The sequence below is a fragment of the Oncorhynchus kisutch genome, unplaced genomic scaffold (assembly GCF_002021735.2).
Source record: "Oncorhynchus kisutch isolate 150728-3 unplaced genomic scaffold, Okis_V2 scaffold3072, whole genome shotgun sequence".
Lineage (NCBI taxonomy): Eukaryota > Metazoa > Chordata > Actinopteri > Salmoniformes > Salmonidae > Oncorhynchus > Oncorhynchus kisutch.
This window is the reverse complement of record NW_022265017.1, coordinates 593,115-605,969: the sequence shown is the minus strand read 5'-3', so window position 1 is coordinate 605,969 and position 12,855 is coordinate 593,115. Positions and strand designations below refer to the sequence as shown.

At 43.5% G+C, this 12,855-nt stretch overlaps 2 protein-coding genes and 1 long non-coding RNA gene across 3 annotated transcripts in view; 2 read left to right on the top strand and 1 right to left on the bottom strand.

Annotated features, from left to right (window-relative positions):
• Positions 1 to 12,855, top strand: part of LOC109878241 (uncharacterized) — a 205,849-nt gene that overhangs the window by 22,489 nt on the left and 170,505 nt on the right. The window lies entirely within an intron of this gene.
• The window catches only part of LOC116371288 (B-cell receptor CD22-like), a 71,627-nt gene that overhangs the window by 33,829 nt on the left and 24,943 nt on the right, over positions 1 to 12,855 (top strand). The gene's annotated exons all lie outside the window — the stretch shown is intronic.
• LOC116371292 (uncharacterized) lies at positions 3,069 to 5,899 on the bottom strand. The gene is made up of 3 exons (XR_004208916.1): positions 5,476 to 5,899; positions 3,928 to 4,201; positions 3,069 to 3,169 (listed from the first exon to the last, which is right to left on the bottom strand). It is a non-coding gene; the product is annotated as an uncharacterized LOC116371292 (long non-coding RNA).

The window sequence follows — 12,855 nt, the reverse complement described above, 5'->3', positions numbered from 1 at the left end:
TTCTGGCCTTCCTGGTGTGATGTTGACTGTCACAGGTAATACTTCACCTACAGTTGTTACTGTAATAGGACAAGTCTAATCACATGACAAGCCAGTCTGGAGTCAAATATGACTGATGTTTCCTCTTAGATATCCTGTTGGAGATGGATCCTACGTCTGTGTCAGAGGGGGAGAGGGTCACACTGAGATGTAGAACCCAATGTACAGTCGGTCTCAACCCCACCTACATCTGGTACAAGAACAGACAAAGTCTGACCAACCCAGTCACCAGTTATAACAGCCTGATCCTAGACCCAGTCACCAGTTATAACAGCCTGATCCTTGACCCAGTCAGCAGTGAGGATGCAGGGAACTACTCCTGTGCTGTAGAAGGCTTAGAGAGAAGCCTCTCTCCAGAAGAGACTCTCACTGTCAGATGTGAGTACATGGAGTGTTGATATATCTACAGTGAAAGTCATTGATATCATCTCTGTAATACATGGTTCTACATGTCAGTGTAATATACTAATCTCTACTAATTTACATCATCTCTCTAATACATGGTTCTACATGTCAGTGTAATATACTAATCTCTACTAATTTACATCATCTCTCTAATACATGGTTCTACAGTCAGTGTAAGATACTAATCTCTGCTAATTTACATCATCTCTGTAATACATGGTTCTGCATGTCAGTGTAATATACTAATCTCTACTAATTTACATCATCTCTGTAATACATGGTTCTACATGTCAATGTAATATACTAATCTCTACTAATTTACATCATCTCTCTAATACATGGTTCTACAGTCAGTGTAAGATACTAATCTCTGCTAATTTACATCATCTCTGTAATACATGGTTCTGCATGTCAGTGTAATATACTAATCTCTACTAATTTACATCATCTCTGTAATACATGGTTCTGCATGTCAGTGTAATATACTAATCTATACTAATTTACATCATCTCTTGCTTACTTACATGGTATATGAGTTCTTATTTATTCTGTCATCTTCAACACCAGATGGCCCAAATAACACCTCAGTGTCAGTCAGTCCCTCTGGTGAAATAGTGGAGGGCAGTTCAGTGACTCTGACCTGCAGCAGTGATGCCAACCCACCTGTGCAGAGTTATACCTGGTACAAGAAGAATGGAGGTCACTATCAGTTCTCCAATGTGAACACAGGACCACATCTTGTCTTCTTTCTTATCAAGTCATTTGACACTGGCGAGTACTACTGTGAGGCCTGGAATGGGATTAAAACAAGGAGGTCTGAGTCAATCAACATGGATGTGAAATGTGAGTAAAGTCCAGCTCAGTATCACATGTGTTCCTGTTAATGTTTTGTATTAGTGGATTCTATTTTTAATAGTCTGGCTTCACAGATTTTGATATGTCATGTGAGGTTGTAATTGCACCTTTATAACCCTCTGATGAATTCTCCTTTACCAGATGCTCCAAAGAACACCTCAGTGTCAGTCAGTCCCTCTGGTGAAATAGTGGAGGGCAGTTCAGTGACTCTGACCTGCAGCAGTGATGCCAACCCACCTGTGGACAAATGCACCTGGTACAAGAAGGAGGTAACCTCACCAAAAGCATCAGGACAGAGTTACAACATCACTAACATCATCTCTCAGGACAGAGGAGAATATTACTGTGAGGCCCAGAATAAATATGGACGTCTCAACTCTTCTTCTGTGTTTGTGGACGTTCAGTGTAAGTTCACCTAACCTCATCTTTAATCAGAGGATCACATTTAAATTCATATTTCAATAACAAGAAACACTATTTAATACACTGTTGTTACATATTGTCCACCAGACGGCCCAAGGAACACCTCAGTGTCAGTCAGTCCCTCTGGTGAAATAGTGGAGGGCAGTTCAGTGACTCTGACCTGCAGCAGTGATGCCAACCCACCTGTGGACAAATACACCTGGTACAAGAAGAACGTAGCCTCACCAAAAGCATCAGGACAGAGTTACAGCATCACTAACATCATCTCTGAGGACAGAGGAGAATATTACTGTGAGGCCCAGAATGGAAGAGGATCTATGAACTCTACAGCTCTGATGATCATTGTAGCAGGTAAAGTTACATCTTCAATACTTCAATACAAATTGACAGGTTTCAAGCTGATCTTAATCATTGTGTTTTGACTGATTACACTTTGGTTTATAATTATGTTTTGGCTTATGATGTCACAAGTTTTATAAGATCCCAAAGTATTAACACGTAATGTGTTGATATTCTATAATGTGTTAGATTTTAGATTATAAGAACATGCCATGTCCTCATATCATCCATATTTTATTATAGGGAAACAAACCTCAGTTCTGACTGCAGCTGTAGGAATCATAGTGGTGGTTCTGGTTCTCATCCTCTGTCTCTCTGGACTCATGTGGTTCAGGTGAGTGAGATTGCATATTTTTTAAATATAATTTCACTTTAGTCATTGTAAATTTGAATTTGTTCTTAACTGACTTGCCTAGTTAAATAAAGGTTAAATAAAAATAAATAAAAGTAACTTAATTTATTAATTGATTGATTGATATCTTCATACATTCATTCATGTACAAAACAGGAAGAAGAACTCCACATCCACCTCCAACACAAGAGACACAGCAGATGATGGACAGGTGAGTCTGTTGGAATCAGAAGGTGACTGTGATGACTGTGTATTCTTTGTGGAACTTTCCACTCCTCATGTTGTCTGTTCTTTCTTTCCATCAGGGAGACTCTAGTCCAGTGTATGACAACATCTCAAACATGGACATGACCCCTACTGCAGCACAGACAGAGTCCACATACGACCAGGATGATGTTCACTACTCCAGCGTCCACTTCTCTCACTCCAAAAACCAGGAAGTGCCTCTGTACTCCACCGTCCAGCTGCATCAACCACAGAAACAGGACCAAGATGTCCAATACGCTGCTGTGAAATTCAACCTCCCCAGTTCTGCCACCCAGTGAGCATATTCTGCCATTACAGCAACATAGAGTCAATACTAGAACATTGGGAACAAATAGCATTAAAGGAGAAGTTTGCTTGTTTACAACCAAATCTGGATGGGGGGGTGGAAAGTTGAATCTCATTTACTGCATTTCTACACAACTAAAACACTTTTAAATGGTATTTGGAAAACAGAAAAAAACAAGCAAAAATGACCCCAGCCGTTATCACCTTGGCTGCTGAGGGTTATTTCACCTCAGTCCATTAACACCTTGGCTGCTGAGGGTTATTTCACCTCAGTCCATTAACACCTTGGCTGCTGAGGGTTATTTCACCTCAGTCCATTAACACCTTGGCTGCTGAGGGTTATTTCACCTCAGTCCATTAACACCTTGGCTGCTGAGGGTTATTTCACCTCAGTCCATTATCACCTTGGCTGCTGAGGGTTATTTCACCTCAGTCCATTAACACCTTGGCTGCTGAGGGTTATTTCACCTCAGTCCATTAACACCTTGGCTGCTGAGGGTTATTTCACCTCAGTCCATTAACACCTTGGCTGCTGAGGGTTATTTCACCTCAGTCCATTAACACCTTGGCTGCTGAGGGTTATTTCACCTCAGTCCATTATCACCTTGGCTGCTGAGGGTTATCTCACCTCAGTCCATTATCACCTTGGCTGCTGAGGGTTATTTCACCTCAGTCCATTATCACCTTGGCTGCTGAGGGTTATTTCACCTCAGTCCATTATCACCTTGGCTGCTGAGGGTTATTTCACCTCAGTCCATTATCACCTTGGCTGCTGAGGGTTATTTCACCTCAGTCCATTATTACCTTGGCTGCTGAGGGTTATTTCACCTCAGTCCATTATTACCTTGGCTGCTGAGGGTTATTTCACCTCAGTCCATTATCACCTTGGCTGCTGAGGGTTATTTCACCTCAGTCCATTATCACCTTGGCTGCTGAGGGTTATTTCACCTGTCCATTATCACCTTGGCTGCTGAGGGTTATTTCACCTCAGTCCGTTATCACCTTGGCTGCTGAGGGTTATTTCACCTCAGTCCGTTATCACCTTGGCTGCTGATGGTTTTCTCACCTCAGTCCATTATCACCTTGGCTGCTGAGGTTTATCTCACCTCAGTCCATTATCACCTTGGCTGCTGATGGTTTTCTCACCTCAGTCCATTATCACCTTGGCTGCTGAGGTTTATCTCACCTCAGTCCAATATCACCTTGGCTGCTGTAGGTTAATTCACCTCAGTCCATCTACAAACACATAACCTATTAGCTATTCAGTTGTAATGTTATACACCTGAAAGGGAGGAAATATGGTAAATGATTCACACTGACACACTAATCAGAGAAGAAACAAAGACATATGACATTTCAAGCACTGTATTGTTTGCATGTTGATAGTATTATAATGTAGAACTATAGGGAAGATCCCTGTGGAGGTGTTCATATTGAAACATGTTTGGTTGATTTGATTAGTACAGATTTTCTCAAGGGACCCCACATGGGGCCCCGACCCCAAGTTTGGGAACCACTGTAAAAACCTCTCTCTGCTTGCTTCCTCTCTCTCTTGGTCTCCTCTACTTCTACCTGCATTGCAGCCTGCCTCAGCCTCTCCACTGAGCCCCACATCACTGTCTCTCTCAGTAGCCTATTCTCTGTAAAGGACTTATGGTTTGCTCCTGCTGAGGTTGGCTCCTTTTAACGAAAGCGTCTTACTTCATCCTTCTAGCTGGCTAACATGCTGACTAGACCGGACACGTCGTGTGTGCGAGCGTCACAAAATACATTTAGAAATCCATGTTATTAAATTATAGCACCCACACTGCTCCCATTAGCCAAGGAGCGTCTGCCATGCCAAGGGCTAAAATAGAAGTCCTTTCTATTTCTGACGCAGAACGCGCTGAAAGTCCTGCCTCTCACATCTCCTCATTGGTTTATAGAAGCAGGTACCCACATGCCATCTCATTGGTTATACCCACGTGGGTGATTGAAAGACTAACTGTTTTGCCGGTCGTCGTGGTAATACTATGAAAGTTTAGATGCAATCACCATTTAAGTTCAAAGATGAAAAACCCTGGAAGGAGGAGAGATGACTAGAAACGATTCAGTTGGCCGTTTATGTGTGGATTAATTGTCGGAGTAAATGACCTTGTGCATTTCAGGTAAAATAACAACACAATGTTTATATCCCAGGACAAATTAGCTAGCAACAGCAAGCTAGCTAAATAGGACAATTTAGCTAGCAAGTGCAAGCTAACTAGCTAAATTGCCATCCATTTTTAATGCTTTTCGACCTGTCCCCAAATTAATGTCATTTGTTCAGAGTTTGTTTTGATATTTTAACCTGCGTGTCGTGATCACGTTTGGTGTGGGGGGGCAAAATAAATGTATGCACGATAGCGCAAAGCTGGTTTGGGTTCCGTGTAAGTAATATTAACCAGACCCCTTCAATGTTACTGCAATAGAAATGTCAGCTGGCAGCTATGCCCCCGACCTAACTGACATGTCTATGAGGGTCTACTTACCAGTTTGTGCACTCATTCTCCGAGAGTGATGTTTTTGTTTGGTGGATGTCTGTAGAAGCGACCGGAGTTGAGAGAGAGACAAAAGAAAATGCCTTTTGTTCGGCATCTCGCCATCAGATTGTCAGCAGAGCTATCTGCTAGTTGGGGTATTTAGTTTCAAGTCGCCCTCGGCCTGTTCAGCGAGAAGGGGAATTAGCCGTTTGAGAGAATGGTGAATGTGCTGCTGAAAAGCAAATCAGGGAGGAAGATCCAGGGGAAGCAGGCAAACATAACCAACGAACCACAGTTAATGATTCCTCTCGTTCACAAAGAGGCAGGAGCGATTAGTCAGATCAAGAAAATAAGCTTTGAACAACACTGGGAGCAATATTTAGATGTTCATTTCTTAATTTAAATTGATTCATAATTAATTTTCTTTATTGTGTAGAGTATATGTATTAGGCTATTATTATTTTCAAAACAAACATCCGGTGTCCTCATATGTAGGTACGGCCATGTGCTCATTGGAGGAGTAGACAATGATGATGTCATCAATAATGCATATTCTGCATTAAGGTAATTCATGCCTCAACAACAGAAACAGGACGAGGATCTGCAATAAGCTGCTGTGAAATGTAACCGCCTCACTGCTGCCCCCCTGTGACCATATTCTGCATTAAGGTCATTCATATGCTGCTGCTTATTGTAGGAGATGTCATCAATACGCAAAACAGTTGACCCCTAGTGACTACTAGTGATGTCATTTCCTTAATCTACCAACCCAACAATGGACATCTCAAGACAATTACCATGACATGACTATAATGAGGGAGTGATGAGTTCCAAATGGCACTCTATTCCCTATTTAGTGCACTACTTTTGACCGAGCCCTATAGGCCCTAATCAAACGTAGTGCACTATAAAGGGTATAGGGTTCCTTTGTTTCATTTCTGTTTCTCTCTCCTCAGACCAGCAGCAGCACAAGCAGCTGAGGTGGATGCCTCTGAGATCCACAGTACAGTCAACAAACCCAGAACCAAGAAGACTTGAACATAACAAACCCAGAACCAAGAAGACCTGAACACAACAAACCCAGAACCAAGAAGACCTGAACACAACAAACCCAGAACCAAGAAGACCTGAACACAACAAACCCAGAACCAGGAAGACCTGAACAGAACAAACCCAGAACCAAGAAGACCTGAACACAACAAACCCAGAACCAGGAAGACCTGAACACAACAAACCCAGAAACAAGAAGACCTGAACACAACAAACCCAGAACCAGGAAGACCTGAACACAACAAACCCAGAACCAGGAAGACCTGAACAGAACAAACCCAGAACCAGGAAGACATGAACACAACAAACCCAGAACCAAGAAGACCTGAACACAACAAACCCAGAACCAGGAAGACATGAACACAACAAACCCAGAACCAAGAAGACCTGAACACAACAAACCCAGAACCAGGAAGACATGAACACAACAAACCCAGAACCAAGAAGACATGAACACCACAAACCCAGAACCAAGAAGACCTGAACACAACAAACCCAGAACCAAGAAGACATGAACACCACAAACCCAGAACCAAGAAGACATGAACAGAACAAACCCAGAACCAAGAAGACCTGAACAGAACAAACCCAGAACCAGGAAGACATGAACACCACAAACCCAGAACCAAGAAGACATGAACACCACAAACCCAGAACCAGGAAGACATGAACAGAACAAACCCAGAACCAGGAAGACCTGAACACAACAAACCCAGAACCAGGAAGACCTGAACAGAACAAACCCAGAACCAGGAAGACCTGAACAGAACAAACCCAGAACCAGGAAGACCTGAACACAACAAACCCAGAACCAAGAAGACCTGAACAGAACAAACCCAGAACCAGGAAGACCTGAACAGAACAAACCCAGAACCAAGAAGACCTGAACAGAACAAACCCAGAACCAGGAAGACATGAACAGAACAAACCCAGAACCAAGAAGACCTGAACAGAACAAACCCAGAACCAGGAAGACCTGAACAGAACAAACCCAGAACCAGGAAGACCTGAACAGAACAAACCCAGAACCAGGAAGACCTGAACAGAACAAACCCAGAAACAAGAAGACCTGAACAGAACAAACCCAGAACCAGGAAGACCTGAACACAACAAACCCAGAACCAGGAAGACCTGAACAGAACAAACCCAGAACCAGGAAGACCTGAACACAACAAACCCAGAACCAGGAAGACCTGAACACAACAAACCCAGAACCAGGAAGACCTGAACAGAACAAACCCAGAACCAGGAAGACCTGAACAAACCAAACCCAGAACCAGGAAGACCTGAACAGAACAAACCCAGAACCAGGAAGACCTGAACACAACAAACCCAGAACCAGGAAGACCTGAACACAACAAACCCAGAACCAGGAAGACCTGAACACAACAAACCCAGAACCAGGAAGACCTGAACACAACAAACCCAGAACCAGGAAGACCTGAACAGAACAAACCCAGAACCAGGAAGACCTGAACAGAACAAACCCAGAACCAGGAAGACCTGAACACAACAAACCCAGAACCAGGAAGACCTGAACACAACAAACCCAGAACCAGGAAGACCTGAACACAACAAACCCAGAACCAGGAAGACCTGAACAGAACAAACCCAGAACCAGGAAGACCTGAACAGAACAAGCCCAGAACCAGGAAGACCTGAACAGAACAAACCCAGAACCAGGAAGACCTGAACAGAACAAACCCAGAACCAGGAAGACCTGAACAGAACAAACCCAGAACCAGGAAGACCTGAACAGAACAAGCCCAGAACCAGGAAGACCTGAACAGAACAAGCCCAGAACCAGGAAGACCTGAACACAACAAACCCAGAACCAGGAAGACATGAACAGAACAAACCCAGAACCAGGAAGACCTGAACAGAACAAACCCAGAACCAGGAAGACCTGAACACAACAAACCCAGAACCAGGAAGACCTGAACAGAACAAACCCAGAACCAGGAAGACCTGAACACAACAAACCCAGAACCAGGAAGACCTGAACAGAACAAACCCAGAACCAGGAAGACCTGAACAGAACAAACCCAGAACCAGGAAGACCTGAACAGAACAAACCCAGAACCAGGAAGACCTGAACAGAACAAACCCAGAACCAGGAAGACCTGAACAGAACAAACCCAGAACCAGGAAGACCTGAACACAACAAACCCAGAACCAGGAAGACCTGAACAGAACAAACCCAGAACCAGGAAGACCTGAACAGAACAAACCCAGAACCAGGAAGACCTGAACAGAACAAACCCAGAACCAGGAAGACCTGAACAGAACAAACCCAGAACCAGGAAGACCTGAACAGAACAAACCCAGAACCAGGAAGACCTGAACAGAACAAACCCAGAACCAAGAAGACCTGAACAGAACAAACCCAGAACCAGGAAGACCTGAACACAACAAACCCAGAACCAGGAAGACCTGAACAGAACAAACCCAGAACCAGGAAGACCTGAACACAACAAACCCAGAACCAGGAAGACCTGAACAGAACAAACCCAGAACCAGGAAGACCTGAACAGAACAAACCCAGAACCAGGAAGACCTGAACACAACAAACCCAGAACCAGGAAGACCTGAACACAACAAACCCAGAACCAGGAAGACCTGAACAGAACAAACCCAGAACCAGGAAGACCTGAACAGAACAAGTTTGACAAAACCCTTGTATAAATATAAATAAACCCTTGTATCGGGGGTTTGTGGTATGTGGCCAATATACCAGGGCTAAGGGCTGTATCCAAGTACTCAGTGTTGCGTTGTGCATAAGAACAGCTCTTAGCCATGGTATATTGGCCATATACCACACCTCCTCAGGCCTTATTGCTTAAGTTTATAATAGCAATAACAAACTTCAGGGGTTTGTGGTATATGGACAATATGCTGTACCCCAATTAGAGACAACGAACATCAGCTGCCTCTAATTTGGAACCATACTAAGAGCACCAACATATAAATGAAAAGACTAGAACCCCCCCCCCCCTAGTCACGCCCTGACCTACAACACCATAGAGAACCAAGGGCTCTCTATGGTCAGGGCGTGACAAGCAGGAATTGAACCCATGCACCATGCTGTACAAACTGGGCCACACAGAACTACTCTATTCACACTTAGAGTAGCAGTTTGGATCTAGGGTCAGTTTAGCCTTTTAAACTATGATGATTAAGTAGGACCTTAACATTTATTATATTTTATTGGAAACATTTCTGATTACAGCGTCTTTTTCCCAAAATGTTGTATTTCTGAAGTAGACAACCTCAAGGTCCAGTTGTATTTTATAGAACTATATATGTTTGTATGTTATATTTCTGAAACAATCATCAGCCTTGTGAGACTATATGCTGTATGAAGCTTAGATCCAGAAAGTCATTATATCTGCTTCTATTATATTGTATTACTTCACATGGTACTATTAGATGATACACGTAGTATAAGTTTGGTATATTCTTTTGTTTTTATGTCCAGGAAAGAGTTCTGCTTGATGCAAGGTTTCTTATCGCTTTTATCAAATGTAGTTTTTTTTAAGCTAGTGTGTGAAGTGTGACTTTAATGAATAAACTTCATCGTCATTGTTTTCACCTTGTTATAACATTATCTTCAATGGAGACAAAATGGAAAGCTTTCAAAATCACACCTCTTCTACTGTACAGTACATACAGTAACTACAAATAAGAAATGTACATTGGTTTGGAGAGCAATAGTGGTTCATTCACCTTCATCACCATCATCATGAATGCACAAAATATACAGACACTTTCAGAAGGAGCAATAGGTGGCAGGTATCCTAGTGGTTAGAGCATTGGACAAGTAACCGAGAGGTTGAAAGATCGAATCCCTGAGCTGACAAGATAAAAATCTGACGTTCTACCCCTGACAAGGCAGTTAACCCACTGTTCCTAGGCTGTCATTGAAAGTAAGAATTTGTTCTAAACTGACATGCCTAGTTAAATAAAGGTTAAAAAAATATATATCCGCCACTTAGACACACAACCAGTTACATGAAATATTATTCATTGTCATTTCTAAAACACACAGACACAATATGACATAACATGGATGTGTGGAGGGTAATTCAGTCAGCGAGGGCATTCCATTCCAGAACACTGAGAGATGGAACATTCTGGAATGTTCAGTCCTTGATAATAATACATCTCACAGTTAACAAATTCAGACCAAGCAGTGAGATTATTGATGGTTTAAAGACTTTTGTTCTTCGAAGAATAACAGTCCACCATTTTGTCCAACTAGTAGTTAGAGAATATTATACATCATTGTTTAGTGAGAATAAAACACATCATTGTTTAGTGAGAATAAAATACATCATTGTTTAGTGAGAATAAAATACATCATTGTTTAGTGAGAATGGGATGTCATATAGAATGAGTGCTATGGTCTCCAACATGGCGTGGCTCTTGACCCCCTAACTGTTCACTGACCTTCCAAGGTAGGTGTCTCTTTGGGGACATAGAGGGTTAGAAGGGAGAATGGAGATCCCATGGAGAGGTACCTTTTATCATACTCATACCCAAATAACGTTTGTTTATTTTATTTCACCTTTATTTTAACATGGAGTACATATTGAGAACTAGGTCTCTTTTTGAAATGTGCCCTGCATAATACACCATACATATACACATTATACACTATATACAGAACCATTCAATAGTTTGGACACACTTACTCATTCCAGGGTTTTCTTTATTTGTACTAGTTTTACATTGTAGAATAATAGTGAAGACTAACACATATGGAGTCATGTAGTAACCAAAAAAGTGTTAAACAAATCCAAATATATTTAATATTTGAGATTCTTCAAAGTAGCCACCCATCAAGCGCTGTGTGTATCAAGAATGGTCCACCACCCAAAGGACAACTGCGGGAAGCATTGGAGTCAACATGGACCAGCATCCCTGTGGAATGCTTTCGGCACCTTGTAAGTCCATGCCCTGATGAATTGAGGCTGTTCCGAGGGCAAAAGTGGGGTGTGCAACTCATTATTAGGAAGGTGTCCTTAATGTTTTGTACACTCAGTGTATATACACAACATGACCAAAAGTATGTGGACACCTGCTCACAGAACATTTAATTCCAAAATCATGGGCATTAATATGGAGTTTGTCCCCCCTTTGCTGCTATAACAGCCTCCAATCTTCTGGGAAGGATTTCCACTAAATGCTGGAACATTTCTGGAGGGACTTGCTTCCATTCAACCACAACAGCATTAGTGAGATTGGCGGCTGATGTTGAGCGATTAGGCCTGGTGAAGCGTGATTCAGCCCTCCAGACAGCGCGATTCCACCACTCCAACTGACGCTTAACAAGGCCTCCACAGTCTGTAGGGCCGTAGGGAGACTGGGCAGAGGGAGGAGATGGCAGGACTTAGAGAAACGATCCACAACGACCAGTGAGGAGGGGAGATTGGTGATGAAATCGACCGACAGGTGCGACCATGGCCGTTGTGGAACGGGTAAGGGGTGTAGCTTACCTCTGGGCAGGTGCCTAGGAGCCTTACACTGGGTGCACCGAGCAGGAGGAAACATAAACCCTCACGTCATTGGCCAAGGTAGGCCACCAGTACTTCCCACTCAAACAGTGCACCGTCTGACCGATGCCTGGATGACCAGAGGAGGGTGACGTATGGGCCCAGTAGATCAACCGGTCACGGACAGCAGACGGAATGTACAGACGCCCAGCGGGACACTGGAGGGGAACGGGCTCTGCACGTAAAGCCTGTTCAATGTCCGCGTCCAGATCCCATACTACCGGCGCCGAGGCCAGGAGTATGGGGGTAGGATCCATGGGCCGCTCCTCTGTGTCATACAGCCGGGACAGTGTGTCTGCCTTCACATGCTGGGAACCTGGTCTGTAGGAAAGGGTGAAAACAAAACGGGTAAAAACATGGCCCACCTTGCCTGACGAGGATTCAGTCTCCTCGCTGCACGGATGAACTCCATGGTGCGGTGGTCCGTCCAGATTTGAAAAGGGTGTTTAGCCCCCTCAAGCCAACGTCTGCACGCCTTCAACGCCTTGACAACAGCTAACAACTCCCGGTACCCCACATCATAGTTTCGCTCTGCCGGGCTGAGCTTCCTCGAGAAGAAGGCACAGGGGCGGAGCTTCGGTGGCGTACCCGAGCGCTGAGAGAGCACGGCTCCTATACCAGCCTCAGACTCGTCCACCACAGAACCTGGACTGAAGAGAACCATCACAGAACCTGGACTGAAGAGAACCAAAACAGAACTTGGACTGAAGAGCTACAGCATCAAACCAAAGCTAGGCCTCACACCTTTATTCTCATGCTATCATATTGTTACCATATCCAGAAC